The sequence below is a fragment of the Caretta caretta genome, chromosome 7 (genome assembly GCF_965140235.1).
Source record: "Caretta caretta isolate rCarCar2 chromosome 7, rCarCar1.hap1, whole genome shotgun sequence".
Classification (NCBI taxonomy): Eukaryota; Metazoa; Chordata; order Testudines; family Cheloniidae; genus Caretta; species Caretta caretta.
Window position 1 is genome coordinate 85,432,436 of NC_134212.1, and position 12,787 is coordinate 85,445,222.

The 12,787-nt window shown below is 42.9% G+C and overlaps 1 protein-coding gene across 8 annotated transcripts in view; it reads left to right on the forward strand.

The window, feature by feature from the left end:
• Positions 1 to 12,787, forward strand: part of LRRC20 (leucine rich repeat containing 20) — a 173,987-nt gene that overhangs the window by 104,830 nt on the left and 56,370 nt on the right. The window lies entirely within an intron of this gene.

The following is a 12,787-nucleotide window of genomic DNA, read 5'->3' on the forward strand; positions in this document are numbered from 1 at the left end:
AATTGTTTTAGAAGCAGAGCTGGACTGGGGGGAAAGTGGCAGGAACAATATCACCTCTACAGACCAAATTTTAACGTATATTAAGCATATGTCTACACAGCAGCTGGTAGTGTGCTTCTCAGCATGAATAGACAGACACAGGTTAGCCCTGCTCAAGATAGCGCACTAAATGTAGCAGTGGGCCATAGGAGCACTGGCTAGCTACCCAATAACATACAAGTCTGGCAGACTTGTACTCAGGCAGCTAGCCTGAGCCACCACGTGTGCTGCCATGGCCACACTCCTATTTTTAGCACATTAGCTTGAGTGGAGTTAGTGCATGTCTGTGTACCCACACTAGGAAGCACCCTCCTAGATGTTTTGTGGACATACCCTAAAAGAGATACATGAGAAGCCTTCCACTGGGAACTTCTTGCATGGGTGCAGAATAGTGTGTTTGGGGGAAAAATTCAAAATATAGCAATATCAGGGGTTTGTACCTGGCTTTGGGGAAAATTATGAATGATATCCTACCTTTTTAAAAGACAACCAATTATCTGGAATTTTTAATGGTGCAAAACAGAGGTTCTCAAAAGAAAGTAGGGACTACATCTATGTAGAAGGATTGTCTGGTGAATACCTCTCCCACTTATGACGGCATGACATCTCTGCAGTAACTGTACCAAGTGCTCACGTGGAAAAATATTATTACCTAAAATCCATGTCTGTCTTTTAAAACCATTTAGCAAGTGAAACAAGGGAAGAGAGCTAGCACCATGTGACTAGCCAGCTATAAACCATAAACCATCAGCAAGTGCTCTGCAGTCAAAGAACTCCATAAGAGGATGCATTTTAGAATGAAATCCTGCATAAGGAATCCTGGGCAAGATTAGGAAGGGAGCATCACTTTCCAAGCAAAGTGCTACTAAATACGTTTGCTGGAATTTTTTAGAGTTCATCACTAACAACTGCATAGGGAAAATGTATTGAATATTTGATCGATAATATAGCATACGAAAGAATTTCTTAGAGTCACTACTTCTGCTAAATGATCCCATGCACATGGCTGGACCAAAAAATGCAAGCAAACCGTCCAGATCACATTTTCTTCAGATACTTTATTGTTGTATATTAGTAGCTGAAACCCTGTGCTGTCACCCATGTGTAACTAGTAAAGTCGTGTGTAAAAAAAAAAGGCCCAAATTGCTGATAAATTTGACAGTACAAGACCAAGAATCGCAGTGATGCTTGAACCTGGTGATATTTAAAACAGAAAGAGCTCTCAACCAGGCTCGTATCTGTTTCCATCACTTTACATGACTCAGCAGAGATTATGGGCTTCAGAGTGACATGCAGACAGGTGACAATCCTGGACTCTTACTATAAATATAGATAAGGAGAGGAAAAGCAAAGGAGTTAAATTATATTGTTATTTAGGGCCAAGTTCTCCGAAGTAGCCTCCTAGGGCCCAATCATAATCGCACCCAATGAGAGGTTTGTTATTGACTTAAATCAGAATCCACATGGGTTTTAAAATTTCAGGTGCAGTATAATAACTGTTAATGAAACTACATGAACACAGGTAACTGTTTAAAAAGGTAACATACTCAAATCCCCACGGCAACAATATTGCACCATTTCTTTTTCCCCAAAAGTATAAATCTGAAGGCCAGCAAATGGGTGCACATAATGAAATGTAGAAATATGAAAGAAGGGGCACTGTCAATCTGTTTAGGCCTAAAAGTGTATTTTCCTTGAAGGAAATTTTGTTCCATGGTACATCCTTGGGAGTGTTGTCAGTGTCAAATAGAGGGAAAGAAGCAAACTTACAGACTTCAAAGGACTGCAATTACTAGGTACATTTTTCTAAACTATATATTTTTTTCTTAGGGTTTCATGGGACCCTAACATAACATCATTGGGACCCAAACAATAATTTAAAGCCCTCTAAATCTCTTGTAATCCCCTGATTAGTTGGTACTTATTTATATGGCTCTGATAACTTAAATTCCCCCAAATTAAAATTATAAAATTATTTTGTGCTCTATCCTGCCAGTAGGAGAGTCTCATAAAAACCAAAGGCAGGATATTTAAAGTGCAGAAAAGGAAGCCAGATATTGCTACAAATTTCATTCACTTTAGGGTTTTCTCCAGTCAGTCCTCCTTTCTTCCAAACTAAGTTTGGCAATTACTTGATTTACTTCCTGAGTCTGTGCACAGTCAAATCTCAGCAAGGGAATGATCATTAATGGAATGGCAGAAATGAACATTAATGAAACACTAATCATCCCTACTGAAATTGTTATTGTTAGCTCTGCAGGATACCAGTTGAAAGTGACAATATAATACAGGCACTATATGCTAGTGAAATATACATTAAAAGTATTTGTGATCCTTTCCATATCATCAAGGGTCTCAAAATGCTTAAGGTTAAGAATATCTCTTACATAAGAATGGCCATACTGGGTCAGACCAAAGGTCCATCCAGCCCAGTATCCTATCTACCAACAATGGCCAATTCCAGGTGCCCCAGAGGGAGTGAACCTAACAGGTAATGATTAAGTGATCTCTCTCCTGCCATCCATCTCCACCCTCTGACAAACAGAGGCTAGGGACACCATTCCTTACCCATCCTGGTTAATAGCCATTAATGGACTTAACCTCCATGAATTTATCCAGTTCTCTTTTAAACCCTGACCTCCTCAGGTTAATTGCATGCTGAGTGAAGAAGAACTTCATAGAATCATAGACTATCAGGGTTGGAAGAGACCTCAGGAGATCATCTAGTCCAACCCCCTGCTCAAACCAGGGCTAATCACCAATTTTGGCCCCAGATCCCTAAATGGCCCCCTCAAGGATTGAACTCACAGCCCTGGGTTTAGCAGGCCAATGCTCAAACCACTGAGCTATCCCTCCCCCCAAATAAAACTTCCTTTTATTTGTTTTAAACCTGCTACCCATTAATTTCATTTGGTGGCCCCTAGTTCTTATATTATGGGTACAAGTTAATAACTTTTCCTTATTCACTTTCTTCACACAACTCATGATTTTATATACCTCTATCATATCCCCCCTTAGTCTCCTCTTTTCCAAGCTGAAAAGTCCTAGCCACTTTAATCTCTCCTCATATAGGACCCGTTCCAAACCCCTAATCATTTTAGTTGCCCTTTTCTGAACCTTTTTCCAATGCCAGTATATCTTTTTTGAGATGGGGGGACCACATCTATATGCAGTATTCAAGATGTGGGCATAGCATGGGTTTATAGAAGGGCAAGAAGATATTCTCCATCTTATTCTCTATCCCTTTTTAAATCATTCCTAACATCCCGGTTGCTTTTTTGACTGCCGCTGCACACTGCGTGGACGTCTTCAGAGAACTATCCACGATGACTCCAAGATCTTTCTCCTGATTAGTTGTAGCTAAATTAGCCCCCATTGTATTGTATGTATAGTTGGGGTTATTTTTTCCAATATGCATTACTTTACATTTATCCACATTAAATTTCATTTGCCATTTTGTTGCCCAATCACTTAGTTTTGAAGTTCTTCACAGTCTGCTTTGATCTTAACTATCTTGAGCAGTTTAGTATCATCTGCAAACTTTGCCACCTCACTGTTTACCCCTCCCTCCAGATCATTTATGAATAAGTTGAATGGGATTGGTCCTAGGACTGACCCTTGGGGAACACCACTAGTTACCCCTCTCCATTCTGAAAATTTACCATTTATTCCTACCCTTTGTTCCCTGTCTTTTAACCAGTTCTCAATCCATGAAAGGATCTTCCCTCTTATCCTATGACAACTTAATTTACATAAGAGCCTTTGGTGAAGGACCTTGTCAAAGGCTTTCTGGAAATCTAAGTACACTATGTCCACTGGATCCTGCTTGTCCACATGTTTGTTGACCCCCTCAAAGAAATCTAATAGATTAGTAAGACATGTTCTCCCTTTACAGAAACCATGTTGACTTTTGCGCAACAATTTATGTTCTTCTATGTGTCTGACAATTTTATTCTTTACTATTGTTTCAACTAATTTGCCCGGTACTAACATTAGACTTACCGGTCTAGAATTGCCAGGATCACCTCTAGAGTCCTTCTTAAATATTGGTGTTACATTAGCTATCTTTCAGTTATTGGGTACAGTAGCTTGCATCTCCCCAATGATTTCTTAGGTGAGAGATGCAATTTTTCATTACTTAATGTTGAATTATGACAGCAATGTGTCTACAACGCCTGTGTTTATTACCTCCTGTATAGCTTTTCCCACTGAGAGCTTTCTTTCAGAATATTCTTCCATCGCCAGTTTAAAATAACAGCCTCCTGCCACAGTTACTTGCTTCAATTCTTCCTGCTGTTTTTGCCTCTGTTCCTGTTCTAATGGACTCCTTGATGATTATTCACTGTAGAGGCAGCTGCCAGGTAGTGGGATATAGATGTTGTAAAGCCCATAAAGCACAGATATGATTAAATCAAGTTTTCATCACTGCAAAGCACGGGTTATCCTTGAAAAGATGTGAAGATTATTGTAGACAAATGCTTATTTCCTTTGTTTTTCCAAAGGGCTCACAAAGGAGAGATCAAACTAGGGAAAGGTCCATTTTGAAGTTTCGAGCATTGTGACTAACTTTTCAGCACATCTTAGAGCTACAGTGTCTGGATAGAGCTCCTTCCCCATTGGTATATACCGCAACAGAAATGTGTCAGCTGCTAGCTGGTGCAAAATGGCCTCATGCCTCTTAGAAAATACCTTCATACAGAGGGCTTGGGACAGAGCCACTGCAGGAGTTTCCAATGTAGAAAGCACTCCTGGGAGTAGTATTATGCTCTACCTACTGCAAGACCTACAGGTGTCCTTGAAGTCAGGGTGCAGATTAGAGCAGACTTCAGGATTGCCCTAATCTGCACTGGGGACCAATCTGGCAGCCCCACAATTGGAGGGATGCATGTTTCCCCTCCCCTCAGGGCATGTGCAGAGATTAACTCCTTCCTCTCTGATTGATCAGTTTGTGAGGTCCATAGAATGGTTGAGAGCACACAAAGCCCAATCCTGCAGGCACCGCCCCCACAGCTCCCATTGGCCACAGTACCCAGCCAATGGGAGCTGCAGAGTCGGTGCATGGGGCTGGAGCAGCATGCAGAGCCCCCTGTCCCCTTCCTCTCCCCCCCCCGGGACCACAGGAACATGGTGGCTGCTTCCAGAAGCGGTGCGGGGCCAGGGCTGGCACGGGGCCTGCCATAGCGGCCTAAAATCTCCCAGTTTGGCTTCAGTAGCCTCCAGAAGATAAGAGCTTGATTCCCTGGCGACTACCATCATTAGAAAGAGGTTTGCTGGAGTGAAATTTGGTTGGCAGCCTGGAACATCTGATAATATAGGCCATGGATCCTGCAAAGAGTAACTTTAACTCAATCCCACTGAGTTCAATGGGTGTGTTTTCAAGCATAACCTTATTCATTTGTGCAGCTTCTTTCAGTAGGAAGCCCTAATTGTCCATGGTCAATGGCTAGGGGTTCTGTGGGACCAGACTTTTGGAATCAATTTGAAGATAAGTAAACAATGTAAACAGAATGTTCTTATGCAAATAAAAGCAAGTCATATGTGATGATTTGTTTTTGTTACTCTGTTTAAGATTCAGAATAGTTAGCTGGTGCATGTGGAAATAGAAAAGTAGCATTAATTCATGGTGTATATTTAATTTATAAGACTAAAGCCACTTTCACAAACATAGAATGCTGATTAGCGCTACTGCTTGCAAAATAACTTGTGTTTCATTTTGAAGACACATGAAAAGATTCACAGCAGAAATGTATAAACAAACTATAAAGAGATAGGCAAGATAGTCATTTGTAAAAGGGGAACTTGCATTAATAATAAATTAAATAAATTCATACATGTATTACATACAAATGAAAATAGAATCTGTGTTCTACAGGGAAGCCTATTGATGGGTACAATGTGCAACTTCACTGTCCCTGCTGCTTTTGCAGTGTTTGACCTGAAGTGTCCTTTGCACTATGCTGCTGGCACAAAGGCAATGAACATAAAACTGCCCTATTAGTCTAGTACTTAAGATTGTTCACATCACTGCATATTCCTCTATGAAATAGGTACCTCTTTCAGTAGAAACAACAGAATTCCATAATCTCGCAGTTAAATGGTTTACAGGTGTCAACGTGCTAAGTATAGACACAAATTAATCAAAACAACAGTTTCTAATATTAAACAAAACAGTAATTAAGCCTATAAAGCAATATGCACATACTCTCTCCTGTCACATTATCACTAGGGCTCCATGTTCTAGTGGTGCAAAAATAGGACAACTTCTAATTACTGGAAATCAGCTCAAGCTAAAAGAATGGGGAGAATGGTCATCTGATCCTGATGACTAGTTTACTGTGTACTGTATTGCATTTCATATATTCCCATGTGATATTTTTTACTTGGAAAGGGCCTTTCTGTTTACCAGTTGGAAGTGAATCTCTATGCTTGGTCCTTCAAATTATAAATCCAGCTTTCAGAACTCTGTAGCAGAGCATGTTCTGCTCCTGCCTTCTTTCACCACAGAAACTTGCTCAGACTCCACTGGTTGGATAGCTACACCATGCTGTTGATTTATATTTCCTCCACCGACACCTCTATGGTTTTGTGCAGCAATACCATTTACAAGGTCCCTTGTATACCCAGTCTCCAAGAACAGAGACTCCCTTTCCTGAAGCTCTTACTGACTTTAGCCTTAGCTAGCCCCACTCCTCCCCTGCACTTCTTTTCTGTGCCCTTTGTATCAGTTCTCCGCTGATGAGCTAATTAATCCTTTATTTCACCCATCCTGCTATCCTGATTAGCTAATTACATCCTCAGTCAAACCTCTTTGGGGGAGCTAATTAGCATCAGAGTTTAGGATCATGTGTTAACTCCCTACACTCTGTCACAGACTCCTACAGGGCAACCAGATGGGATGCTAGGTAACTAGGTTTATGGTATGTGTCCTTCTCTCTTGCATTTATTGAGCTACATTGTGTTTTGTGCTGTTGTATTGGACTTGGGATTTAGGACTTTTTATCAGACTCAAATTCCCAGGACACGTATTCCCTTACAGACAAAGGCAAACCTTAGAATTTCTGTGGCCTGGGGGCTATATCTCTTCTGAATTTTACATTATGCATAAATGCAGTTGTTGCTCCTAGGGGAATTCTGTGCTAAAAATTAAAAATTCTCCTTTTTCCTCCAACCCCACTCTTCAATCTACTGCATGAGCAGCTCTGCTGTGTTGGATATAAGTAGTCTGCTTTACAGGGACACTGAACATATGGGTGAAATCCTGGTCTCACTGAAGTCAGTAACAAAACTCCCTTTGACTTCAACAGAGTCAGAATTTCATCTATAGGGAGCAAGTGTAATGTTCTGATATCTGCTTCAAGACAAGCCTTGTCACTTTTATTTAGTTAGTTTTACACTATTTCTAAAAGCAGTGTCTAATAATGAATTCCTGAAGCATCACATCAAAGAGAGAGCAGTTCAAAATACATTAGCTTTTTGAGATTTCAGAGGGCTTCTCATTAGTTGGAGTATTAAATGAAAATCCAGGTCTCTCTGTGAGTTGTGTATTAAAAGGCCAAGGTTTTGCTCTGGAAGTGAGGTTTTTAGAGATGAAAAACAATAAAGAGGGTCCCCTAGCTGAGCCCCTAATAACTATCTATCAGGCATTAATTGCTTTTTTCTATCCATTCCGCTAGTGCCCAAAAAAGTGGTAATTTAATGAAGAGAAAATGTAAGTTCCATGTAGGTGATATCAATTTTTTCAAAATTCTTCTGGCATCACTCAGGTAACTCACCTTGCACATGGTTAATTCAGTGCTCCTGAGGTTCAAACAAGTAAGACACATTAAAATATCAGTATTCAAGTAGGAGACAGGGACTGCTTTTGGATGCTGTTGGGCAAAAGAAATGATATTTTTGCCCCTCCCCAGCAAGAGACTGGAAGAGATTCTGCATACTATGAGCCAGATCCTGAAGTCTGGTCTTTGTGTAACCATTGTAGCTCAGGAGTGGGCTGTACTAATGTACTTTAAAATCACATTTGCGGTCCCCTGATCCTAGGGCCCTTGAACACTGGTCCCCCTCCCCTTCCCAACTTATGCCAAATTCTAAGAGCCCAGGCATCTAGGAATCACTGAGGTACAGGCACATCTCAGCCATGTCCTTTGCCGCGGTCATGCCCAGCATTGGAAGGCAGCAAATGATAGGCTGGGGAAACTGGCAGAGAACACTTTAGGCAAGTTTAATCAGCTTTAAAAGGTTAAATAAACAATATGGATGGGTGATATGCCCTATACCTAACCCATACGCTTCAGTCTGTTCAACTCAACGTAGCTTTGCTGTACAAATATAGGAACCTGAGTAATGAGATTGGAGTTGAACTGAGTTCTTGGGGAACTGAGTGAAAGAGAGATCGGGGAAACCCCAACACAGAGAGGCCAAGAACCTTGTTCCGTATGAGAGAGTTTGTATATGTGTCTTTCACAGAAATGGTCGTGGGTTCTCATGGACCGGTTGTCCGGGTTCGTTGGCAAGATTGAAAATACGGTGGGGAAGGATTCAATCACCTTCTGCATTTGGGCCTTCTGCTCTGGTTGAAGCTCTTCTCCTGGTACAGCTCGGGATACTGGGGTCACTGGTACTTGCGGGCCTAATTCAGGTGGATAGGGTGTTATTAGGAGTCCTTCCTGGTCTCTCCAGGCTTTCAAATGGTTAGTGGTTTATACTTGCATTTCCTCCTTCTTCCCAGGCTGTCAGACTTTGTAGTCAGTAAGTCCCACTTTTCTTACCACCTCAAATGGTCCCTGCCACTGGGCCAGTAATTTTGACTCTGAACCATCGCACAAATAGCAGTACCTGTCCCTTTGTTATAGGCCTTTGCTTGGTTTTGTTGGGCTTTTAATATGTTGTTGTTGTTTTTTTGCAAGGTCCTCTTAAATCTTTCTCGTAACTGGAGTATGTATTGCGCCATATTTATTGTCTCTGGTCCTTCTTCCGCCCATGCTTCTTGGGAGAAGTCTGAAATCTCCTGAGGCTGTCTCCCATGTAACAGTTTGAATGAGGAGAATTCTGTGAATGCCTGCAGAACCTCTCTGACACCAAAGCTGGATATGAGTCAACAGTGTGCCCTTGTTGCCAAGAAGGCTAACGGCATTTTGGGCTGTATAAGTAGGAGCATTGCTAGCAGATTGAGGGACGTGATCATTCCCCGCTATTCGGCATTGATGAGGCCTCATCTGGAGTACTGTGTTCAGTTTTGGGCCCCTGTCAAGGTTCCTTCCCCACTCTGAACTCTAGGGTACAGATGTGGGGACCTGCATGAAAGACCCCCTAAGCTTATTCTTACCAGCTTAGGTTAAAAACTTCCCCAAGGTACAAACTTGTCCTGGAACAGTATGCTGCCACCACCAAGCATTTTAAACAAAGAAGAGGGAAAGAGACCACTTGGAGAGGTCTTCCCCCAAAATATCCCCCCCCAAGCCCTACACCCCCTTTCCTGGGGAAGGCTTGATAATAATCCTCACCAGTTGGTACAGGTGAACACAGACCCAAACCCTTGGATCTTAAGAACAATGAAAAATCAATCAGGTTTTTAAAAGAATAATTTTAATTAAAGAAAAGGTAAAAGAACCACCTCTGTAAAATCAGGATGGTAAATAGCTTACAGGGTAATCAGATTCAAAACATAGAGAATCCCTCTAGGCAAAACCTTAAGTTACAAAAAGACACAAAAGCAGGAATATACATTCCATTCAGCACAGCTTATTTTACCAGCCATTAAACAAAAGAAAATCTAATGCATTTTCTAGCTAGATTACTTACTAACTTAACAGGAGTTGGAAGGCTTGCATTTCTGATCTGCTCCCGGCAAAAGCATCGCACAGGCAGACAGAACCCTTTGTAACGCCCCCCTCTCCAGATTTGAAAGTATCTTGTCCCCTCATTGGTCATTTTGGGTCAGGTGCCAGCAAGGTTACCTTAGCTTCTTAATTCTTTACAGGTGAAAGAGTTTTGCCTCTGGCCAGGAGGGATTTTATAGCACTGTATTCAGAAAGGTGGTTACCCTTCCCTTTATATTTATGACAGCCCCACACTACAAGAAGGATGTGGAAAAATTGGAAAGAGTCCAGCAGAGGGCAACAAAAATGATTAGCGGGCTGGAGCACATAACTTATGAGGAGAGGCTGAGGGCACTGGGATTATTTAGTCTGCAGAAGAGAAGAATGAGGGGGGATTTGATAGCTGCTTTCAACTACCTGAAAAAGGGATCCAAAGAGGATGGATCTAGACTGTTCTTTGTGGTGGCAGATGACAGAACAAGGAGCAATGGTCTCAAGTTGCAGTGTGGGAGGTTTAGGTTGGATATTAGGAAAAAAAGTTTCACTAGGATGTGGTGAAGCACTGGAATGAGTTACCTAGGGAGGTGGTGGAATCTCCTTCCTTAGAGGTTTTTAAGGTCAGGCTTGACAAAGCCCTGGCTGGGATGATTTAGTTGGGGATTGGTCCTGCTTTGAGTAGGGGGTTGGACTAGATGACCTCCTGAGGTCCCTTCCAACCCTGATATTCTACGATTCTGTGAAATAGCAGTGATGGGAGCAACTGGTGCCAGTGACAAGGATCTGATTATACAAATTTTTTCATAATCTCTTTCAGCATCCGATTGAACCATTCAACTCATCCATCCATCTGGGGGAGGAGGGGAAAACAGCTGTTCTTAGAGTCTTAACCTTTAACAGAGCACACAGCTCTTTCATCAAACACGACACAAAATTAGTTCCCATATTGGTTAGGATCTCTTTCTGTATCCCGGTCAGGTCAACAGCTTCATAAGTTGGTCCATGACGCTTGATACATTCATAGAGAGGAGGGGGATGGCTTTGGGCTATTGAGTTGTGTAGTCCAGGACCACCTGGATATGCTGATACCCTGTTATGTTTTTCCTCCAGCAGCCCCACTAGGTCCATCCCTATTCTTTCAAAAGGTACCCTCACTATAGGAAGCAGGTTGAGGGGAGTTTTTGGGGTCCTCTTGGGTCCTGCCAATTGACACTCGGGGTATGACATGCAGTAGTCCTTGACCTTTATGTGCACTCCTGGCCAATAGAACCTATTAATAACCTCAAGTGCCCCCTGCATGGGATTAAGTGGGTGAGCCGTAATACTTCTCTTTGATATCTTCTTGGTACAAGGAACTGTATTTTTGTCTCGTTAGTTCAGTGGTCCCTCTCCAGGCAATATAACTGTTCCCCGCTAAGTTCAAAGTGGGGCAATTGCTTTAGCAGCTGAGGGTCCACTATACCATTGACTACTGCCACTTGATCATAAGCTTGTCTTAGAGTCTGGTCATCTCTCTGTTCCCTTATGAAATCTGCCTCTCTGATTAGGAGCTCTCCATCCAATGGGTGTGGGTTCTCATTAGTCTTTGGGGAATGGGGAGGGCCTCTCACCTGGTGGGAGGTCCCTTTCGTGGGGTCCTCTGTTTCATCCAATCACACCAGTTCCTTTGGTCTCACGAGTTCTTGGGCCTCCAGGAGCAGGGTGGCCCCCCACAAGTAGGTGATTGCTCCACTCTTTTAGAATTTCTGTAAGTATTTCCAGTCCCTGCCCAGGATTACTGGATATCCAAGGGTAGAAACTAGTTTTACAAAGAGGTTTCCTGTATGTTTTCTTACCAAAAATCAGACTTGGTGGGGTTGGGTCATAAATCTCCATGTACACACCAGAGAAAGACAATTTGTCCAGGGGAGCCCTCCTTGCTTACCAGCTGCTCTCTGATCAAAATCTGGCTGAACCCTAAGTCAACTACCCCAGGCTTCCCTACCCCCTTGACCTTCATTGGGGCCATTATTTTAGTTGGGACCCATTTTTAGGCCCTAATGTCAGCTGTCTAGGATTGTCCATAGTCATATTCCATAAAGGAACAGTCGCAGCAGAAATGACCTTGTTGCCCACATGGAAAAATGGCTTTCCCCAGTGGTGGTGATGATTGGTTCATCACAGGGGGGAGTTTGGTCTTCAGGGTTGACCCCTTCTGTGGGTTTAGATATTCTCTAGGTTTCCATTCCTGGTTGAGCCATGGTCCTGTGGCCTTGCTGTACTCTCTGGCCATTGGTAACACTATGTTCAAGCTACAGATCCAGCCAGGCCTGCCTCCTTATCTAGTCCATGCCTTGGGGTGGGCTGGTCCCCTAATACCAGCATAACTACTCCTCAGTGTCTAAGAAGGGAGTCTGGTTGCAACTATTTAATTGTCTGTTAAATTTACGACTTTGGCCAAAGTCTCAGATCAATGCTTCAACCCTGAGTCATTCCCCCCAGCTGGGAGGATCTGGGTAAACTGTTCTATTGCCATCCACACCTGTATTCCAGCTCATGTCTCAGGTTGGAGTGAGCAGCAGCAGTGTTCCTTGAGTTTCTGGGCTACCACCTGGAGCTGGTCCCCTGGTGAATATTTCTCTCAGTGGGAATGACTACGTGTAATGGGGTTCACTCACCACTGTGGTGCCTCCTGCTGGCTGTCTTGGGAATTAGCTCTGCTTGTTAGTGTGCCCTCTTCAGGTGGTCCCTCACTGCCATCATTCCTTCTCTAGGATCAACATCTCTCCAAGGACTGCAGCGTCCTCTTCAGCAACACAGCCCTCCATCCGTGCCACAAACTGTGCTCCCCACTTCTGGGGGACCTGCAGTCCACTGTTCGGCCACTTCCCTTAGTGGCTACTGCAGCGAGTTTTCTGGCCACTTCCTTGTGGCCCCAGCATCCTCTTTGCCCTTGC